The 8,435-nt window shown below is 29.0% G+C and overlaps 1 pseudogene; it reads left to right on the forward strand.

The window, feature by feature from the left end:
- The first annotated feature begins 491 nt into the window (after positions 1-491).
- LOC140674868 (probable cytochrome P450 6a14) lies at positions 492-7,167 on the forward strand (annotated as a pseudogene).
- The last annotated feature ends 1,268 nt before the right edge of the window (positions 7,168-8,435 follow it).

Raw genomic sequence — 8,435 nt, forward strand, 5'->3', positions numbered from 1 at the left:
TAAGATTTTTTTGTTCAGTTTACTGTGCCCTACCTGCTCACGAGCGTTGTTAAGGGTGTTCCGGGACACCCTGTATAGTATTATCTTTGATTCAGTTATACATAGCAGGTATATTAATTATATCTAAATAATTAAAGAATCAATTAATATAAAAAAACACAAAGTTATTTTTAAAACAAAGTATGTAGTAGTTTATTGCAAAGTTGTTTAAAGATTAAATAAGCAAAAAAAAAGATTAGTTATCGTAAGTTTATTTATAAATCTGTATCTAAAAGCGGATAACTCGATGTTTATTGCACACGTTTGTATTCTTTAAAAGTTTTGTTGGACCTTGACCTTTTAGAATTCAGCTATCATTTGGCAAATAAGTTAAAACGCAATATTCTGGAGTAATGCTGTAGTTATCTATATCTAGTATGGATTTCTATATCTTGATTTTCCTATATGATACTCAATCATTATAATAATAAGTCACTTTTATATATAGACGCACTCACAATTAGGATATCTCTTAGTATTTAAGAAACGTTTGAACAGTGCATGTGCAACCAAGACGTGTTCGTATATATATAGTAATCGTGACAAGAAGAAATAAATCTTGCAAACAATCGCTTTTGAAAAGAAAGATCACTTTGAACAATCGTTCATTTGTAAAAAGGTATTATTGACAATAATTGCATAAATTTTTTATAAATTCTGGTTTCTTCAAATAAATTTCTACATTTTTATAAAAATAGATTATTCGTTAGGTTAATTTTTAATCAAATAATAATGCCAAATTTTCATTTTATTTATTTATTATTAAAGATATTAAAAGATTATTTGTTAAATCATTTTATAATAAAAGTATATAGCATAAGTATTATTTATTACAAGAATTTTTAATGTTTAAACCCTCATCAAGTCAATGATATAATGCTGTGAAATTAAAATTTTATTTTAATAAAATCGATTTATAAATAATTATTTATAATAGAATATTTTATTTTTAAAGATCACATTGGCAGACTTTTGTCAAAATGTAATATTGACAATTGCGTAAATTATTTTTAAATTCAAAATTTTTCAATTAAACTTGCACATTTTCATAATAATACATAGATTATTTAATAAGTCAATTTTTAATAAAAGTATAATGCAAAATTATTATTTTATTCATTTGTTATTAAGAAATTATTTGTTAAGTCATTTTTTGATAGAAAGTATAATGCGTAAGTATTATTTATTACAAGAGTTATTAAGTTCTAATCTTCAAATACCTTTATCAAGTCAATCAAATATGATAATGTAAAATTAAAATTTATTAAAGAAAATCAATTTATAAAAAAAGTTATATGGAATATTTTCTATGCATGTACTAGTGAGGCACTTCTCTTAATCAGGGCAGAGAGAAAAAAACCTAATAAAACTCAACAGCCATGATTTCTCTAGCAAGTTCAATGTCCAATATATTAATTTTTTCCTATTCGATTAACTCTGTTCTCATAAATTTTGTAAAAAACTTATAATTTAAACAAAAATAAATATTTTTGGAATATTTTGCATTTTTTATGATTTTAATCAAATTTTATAATTGTAATGAACATAATAAAATGCTTATTTTTTATCCTGACAGAACTTACGATGATATTCGCAGAAATAATTGCTACAGTTCTCGTTGCTTCCATCATTATATATACTTATTATAAGTATGTGTTGTTCAATTACTGGCGCAAAAAAGGTGTTTTTTATGTAGAGCCTGTTGTGCCAACTGGTAATATCGGATCCTTAGTGACTAACAAAGTATCAGTAGGTGAGTATCTTTTCCCATACTATAATAAATTTATTTATAAGTGCAATCTTTTTACTCTCTTTGCCCTTTTCTTTATTTTATTAAGACGAGAAATAGTGGAATTGATTTAACAAATTTTCTTAACAGGCGAGTTTTTTTGCGACCTCTACATAAAATATAAAAATCATTGTGCCTTTGGAATATATACATTTTTCAAACCAAATCTGATAATCACCGATCCTGATCTTATTCGGATAGTGCTGACAAAGGAATTCAAAAATTTCCATGATCGCGGAGTATTCTGCAACGAGAAGATTGATCCATTGACCGGTCATTTGTTTGCACTGTCTGGGAGGAAGTGGCGGAATTTGCGTGTCAAAATGACACCCACCTTCACTTCGGGAAAACTAAAACATATGTTTGCGATCTTGAAAATGTGCGGCAAAGAATTGGTGAGCAACCTAGAAAGCGTGGCTCAAACAGAAGATTGCATCAAGATAAAAGATTGGTTTGGAAGGTAAGATTAAAAAAGAATCCTAGCATACATACATATATACAGGGTGTTTAATTTTAATATTCCCAGGCAAATATTTCGGAAAATAATGAAAATTCGAAAAAACGTTTCAGATAAAAGTTGTATGGTTTTGAGGGGGACATAAAATAGTGCCATTAGTTTGAAGAGTCACCTGAAAGTCACGTAAAAGTCATCTCCAATTTTTTAAATGGGACACCCTATATATTTTTGCATATTCTTGTAGCTTATCTCAAACTTTTCCAAAACACTATAATTAAATAATAATATTTGAAGGCTAGTTAGTGCCGAACTCTGTATAAAATTTCACATTAAGAATAACATGGGAATATCGAACGTTTCGTATACTATAATTAAACATTTTTTCATTAAGTACCCAAGTAGCACATATTTGTTTCAAAAACGTTTTACAAATGTCTCTGCGAAACGTTTTAGAACCGGCTTTTAAAAACGTTTCTGATTGGTTAAAATGTCCACTTAAAAAACGTTAAGGGAAACGTCATTTTCTAACAAAAAAAAACGTTTAAGAAACTGTCAAAATACGGTTCTTTTCCTTTATTTATGAAAAATTTGTTTATTCACAAATTCAATAAAATAATGCATATATCGATATAATCCATCTATTTTCATCATGTTCTGAATCTTTTGTCGAGATTACATCAGAAGTCCAACTGACAAAAAAGACATAATTTAAATTATACTTTTAGTACCTGTTCTTTTAGGCTTATATGCATGTTATGAAAACTTGAATACGAATTATAGTTAAGTCTGAACACGCCACGTAGCGACAAACAAAGAAACACGTATATTATAAAATAGATCTTTTTTGTCTTGTCGAAAAGATGATCAAAAAGACATCTTTTCGTCGACTAAAATTAATTATGACTTTTAGAAGACATCTTTTAAAAAAATGACTTTTTTGTAGGTAGAAAAATATTCTTTTAGACATCTTTTAGCCTTGTCAGAAAGATAACTTAAAAAAGACATCTTTTCGTCATCTTTTAATTTTCTGTGCTATCTGGGGATCGTCTTAATAAGTACAGTCTTAATAATGTGTATATATATATATATATATATATATATATATATATATATATATATATATAATTTTGAATTAAAAAATTAATTTTTGTTCTATTTATAGAAACGTAAAAAATACGTTTCTTAAACCATGATTTTAAAAATGTTTCTATTGAAACGTTTCTTATTGGTGCTTGACAGTTAAAAAATATTGGATACGTTTAGATAAGGAACACGTGTTACCTGGGTAGTTTTCGAGTTATTTGAAATTCATAGTACCGCCGGCATTAGCATTATTCAAGGTATACCACGTGGAGGTTGCTTGGTCGGATTTATACCTCTTTTTGTGTATGTGTGCGTGCGTGCATGTATGTATGTGTACATGCGCGTTTTTTTTTATAACAATTGTTCAAAAGTACCACCATTCTGATTGATACATAAATGTAATCTTTCAAAAGCATCAAAGGTTTTCCTTAACATGATTTCTGGTATATTTCTGCATGTGTTATGCACTTTCTCTAATCTTCTGGTGTAGTGGGTACTGCTGATACACGACACCTTTCCTCACTACAGCAGAAGATATGAAGGAGCCCATTTGCCTGGGGAAATTAAAATGAAACATCCTGCATATATATATGTATATATGCTGAATAGGGGACCCAGCCCCGATGACCTTGACATATGTTGCCAAGGTCACTGTCCTGAGTAACATTCAAAAGGTTTTAGCCGTCGCTCGTTGTTTATTAATCTCAATCTCTCGTGGGCATGTCGAGCAGCAAAAAATAACCCCATATGTTCCTATAAAATATTTTTCTATAATGCATTCCTACCGAGATATTTGTCTCTAAAATTTAAATTTGAGAATAATTTTTCTTAAACAATTATTATATGACTTTGTAGATCTTAATAAGGTATAGGAAATTTTTCTATTATTAAATAAACATCTTTAAAATAGTATGATAAATTTTTTGATATCATGTCGGGGAGCCAGAATTGGATCACCTGAAAGTTTTTAATTTACAAAACTTTGAAGCCAGTGGGGTTATTTTTAAATTATGTTTTTAGATTCTTCATATCTTTCTCTAAGAGAAAGGTATTTATGTTTCACTGCGTTAAAACTGTTTTCGAGAAAAACTCATTTAATCGATAGAAAGTAATTTTTCTTTATTCGTTATAATTGAATAATGATTTTCAAAATAATACAAAATTAGAGTTTTATATATGTATATATATATATATATATATATATAAAACCTAACCTTTTAATATTATCCTAACTTGTTAAAAATTTAGGGAAAATAAATTTGTAGGTATACAACGGACACAGTTATGTCAACAGCTTTTGGAGTCAATTCCAATTGCATAGAAGAAGGCGACAATGAGTTTCGACAATGCGGAAACAAAATTTTTAATGTGCATCCCTTTTGGATCGTCTTAAATAGATTCACGCCCCAAATACTAAATTTCTTTTCCATCCCTATGGTTGACCGAGGAGTCACCAAATTTTTGACGCAAATATTTCAATACAATGTGGAATATAGACAAACGCATAACATCAGCAAGCATGATTTTATGAATCTACTCATACAACTTATGGAAAAAGGCTATGTTAAACCCGATGATGACGATATCGATAAATCTTGTAAATATATAGCTATTTCTTTTAAATTAATAATTCTTATTTTTCTATCGCGCACATCTCGTTTTTTAAAATAAATTTTATTTTTGAAAATAATATGTATTTCTATATTCGTACATTATACATATTTCTTATTTTAATTAAATATGAGTAATGATACGTATATATTGAATATTTCTAAACGAATCGAGATTATAATATAAAATATTTTATTTGTATATAGCACCCACAAACATAAATAGGCTCACTTTGTTACAAGCGGCTGCGCAGGCTTTTGTCTTTTTCGCCGCTGGCTTCGAAACTACTTCGACGACAGCAACGTTTTGTTTATACGAATTAGCTCAACAACAGGACATGCAGGACAAACTTCGCAAGGAAATTGACGAAATATTAAAAAAGCATGGCGAACTGACGTACAATGCTGTGAACGAAATGACATATCTTCACAAAGTTATAAACGGCAAGTTTATTGTTTGTATAATAAAATCGAGACTAATTATATTTTTATTAAGACCTCTTTACAAACAAATTAAAAATTCTACATATAACCAGAAATTTATATACAATCTACACATTGATATTTCTTGACTTATATATTGTATTTATATAAACATATATTACATCCAATATTTGAATATATGTATCGTTTGGAGTATTATTTTACACTTTTTTTATATATTGCAGAAACTATGAGGAAATATCCACCTCTACCTATTTTAAATCGCATCTGTACCGAGGAAATAACTCTTCCAACAACAAATATTCACGTGCCAAAAGGGATGGCAATCACTATACCGATACTTTGGGTTACAACGAGATCCATCGATATATCCAGATCCCGATAAATTTGATCCTGAACGATTTAATGAGGATAAAGTAGCAGCCAGACATTCTTATGCTTACTTGCCGTTTGGAAAAGGACCACGAGCTTGTATCGGTGAGAATAAGTATACTTTTTTATTTAACAATAAAGATTAAAAGGCTCCCAAATTAAAATTACAGGAAATATAAAAAGGCCTCTAGAGCCAGGCGCCAAGTTTAGGAGCGCAAATAAAACAACAATTTAATACAAAAACAATCAAACTTTATTCACAAATCTTTCAATTCTCTTTTTGATCATTTTCAATGATAAAATTCAAAAGTGTTACAAAAAGCGCCCATGCTTTCGCAATTACATAAAAATATAAATTTGAATCTCCCAATGGTTTCACACTGTGTAATTTAGAATCAATGGTGCATGCTTAATGCACTCCTAAGGTCAACGCTATAATGGCGAGAACAAAAAAGAAAATGTTATAATTGCCGGGTGCGGCGCTATAATCCGGACAAAATTCGATTTGAAATTCTCGCTATATTATAATGCCGGATGCGTTACGTGGCACTAATGTAGACACATATGTATGTAGGTAAAAAAGTTCGTAGATAAAAAATAGCGGAACAAGTGTTGCATAGTGCAGCGATAATCGAAAGCCTTCGCGCCGGACGGATACCACTTGAATAATCAATTTCTTTGAATACCTATCAATAGCTACGACATGGTGCAAAAGTATACGACTTTAATGTATGATGGATTTAGGATTTAAGATTTAATATATATTTTTATGGAAAAAACTTTTTTTGTCCGGATTCTAGCGCCGCACCTGTGTACCATAAGACTTACTGTCATTATTATTTATTACTATTATAATAATTTTCAGCTACGAGATTTGGTTATATACAAACTAAGGTTGGAATTGTGAGTCTTCTATCGAAATTCAAGTTCAAACTTAATCCTCGAACTACGGTTCCGATAGTTTTCGATCCAAAAAACATTGTGCTTGAGGCCAAAAATGATATATATCTTACCATCGAGCCGCGACAAGAAAGTGATAACTGCTTTTAAATATTTCATTTATCTAAAAAATATTATATCTCACTTTCTACAATTTTGCTTTTTGTGTTACATTTTACTGTTTTCTATTATATTATTTTAATATTATTATTTGTATTATCGGTGGAAAATGTTGAGTAACGTTTATGAGTGACTTTTAGTTCTATATCAGACAGTTGAAAGATTATCGATTTTTTGGAATTTTAACATGCGTTTACACAAATTTCTTAATATGACACACAATTTGGATCCTTTATGAAATTTTTTGTGTGAGAAGAAAGTTATTTATAGATCTATTTTCCATGGTAAGGAAAAGTTCTGCTCTTAAAGTGCAATTTAGAAAAATAATTATAATATATATTCTTAATATAATTATATGTCGTAAGATTTAAATAAATATTGTATTGTATAATTTAATAAATAAGTATTTAAATAAATATAAATCTGTTTTTATTTTTTAACTTTGAGTTATTCATGTATAATTTCAATGTACATTTGATAAAATTCCTGTTTAGGATAGGATGCTCCAATAACCTTCATTTGATGACATATGTTGTCAAGATTATGACCCTAATAACCTTCAAAAGGTTTAACCGTCGTTTGTTATTTGTTAAAGAATTATAAACAAAAAAAGTTTTATTCTAAAAAAACTATAGTTTTTCGACACCGCGTACATTTGAGAATTAAATATATGATCTGCTATACAGAAATATAACGTATATATCTAACATATAGCAAAGCTCGCTATTTTGTGTTGATTTCTGCGATCAAATATGCTATGAATCGAAGAGCCAGTGTACCATAAATTTCTATATCAGACAGTTGAAAGATTATCGATTTTTTGAAATTTTAACATGCGTTTACACAAATTTCTTAATATGACACACAATTTGGATCCTTTATGAAATTTTTTGTGTGAGAAGAAAGTCATTTGTAGATCTATTTTCCATGGTAAGGAAAAGTTCTGCTCTTAAAGGGCAATTTAGTAACCGAGCATATGAAATGCTGATAAACTCAAATACACGGGTTATTGCATGGGAAAGAAAAGTAAAGACTGAGAAAAACGGAGAGATGAGATGATTAATTACAGAAATGTATGTATATATAATGGCTTAGTAATATTAGGAATAAAAGATCCCATGGAAATTTAAGAATTATTTAAACTTAAACGAGAGAAAAAAATAAAAAAAAGAAATAAAAATTTATTTAATTGTACCCACTCGTTGTCGACAAATGTGGACGCAGGTAAAATGAGAATGGCTCGGGTCAACGAATACTGATTTCCAATTATCCATGAAAAACTTGATAACAGACATCCATCTGTGAATTATGACAAGTCACACTCACACTACAAGATTAAGTTTAAGCTAAACTTATTTTCACTGACAAGGAAAAAGTTGGAAATGTCCCCCTCCGATTTTAATGAGCTTTGACTATGTTGTAGCCTAGGTCAAAATAGAAGACACGTATTTTTTTATAAGTGCCCATACGCCCGTTAAGTGGGTGAAACACCCTCTTGAGAAAAATCGATTTTTACATTTCTGAGCGAATATTAATTTCTGTTATCTTGCTGTTTACATTTTTGACACAATAATGCATATAT

This window comes from Anoplolepis gracilipes, chromosome 16, assembly GCF_047496725.1.
Source record: "Anoplolepis gracilipes chromosome 16, ASM4749672v1, whole genome shotgun sequence".
In the NCBI taxonomy this organism is placed as follows: Eukaryota; Metazoa; Arthropoda; class Insecta; order Hymenoptera; family Formicidae; genus Anoplolepis; species Anoplolepis gracilipes.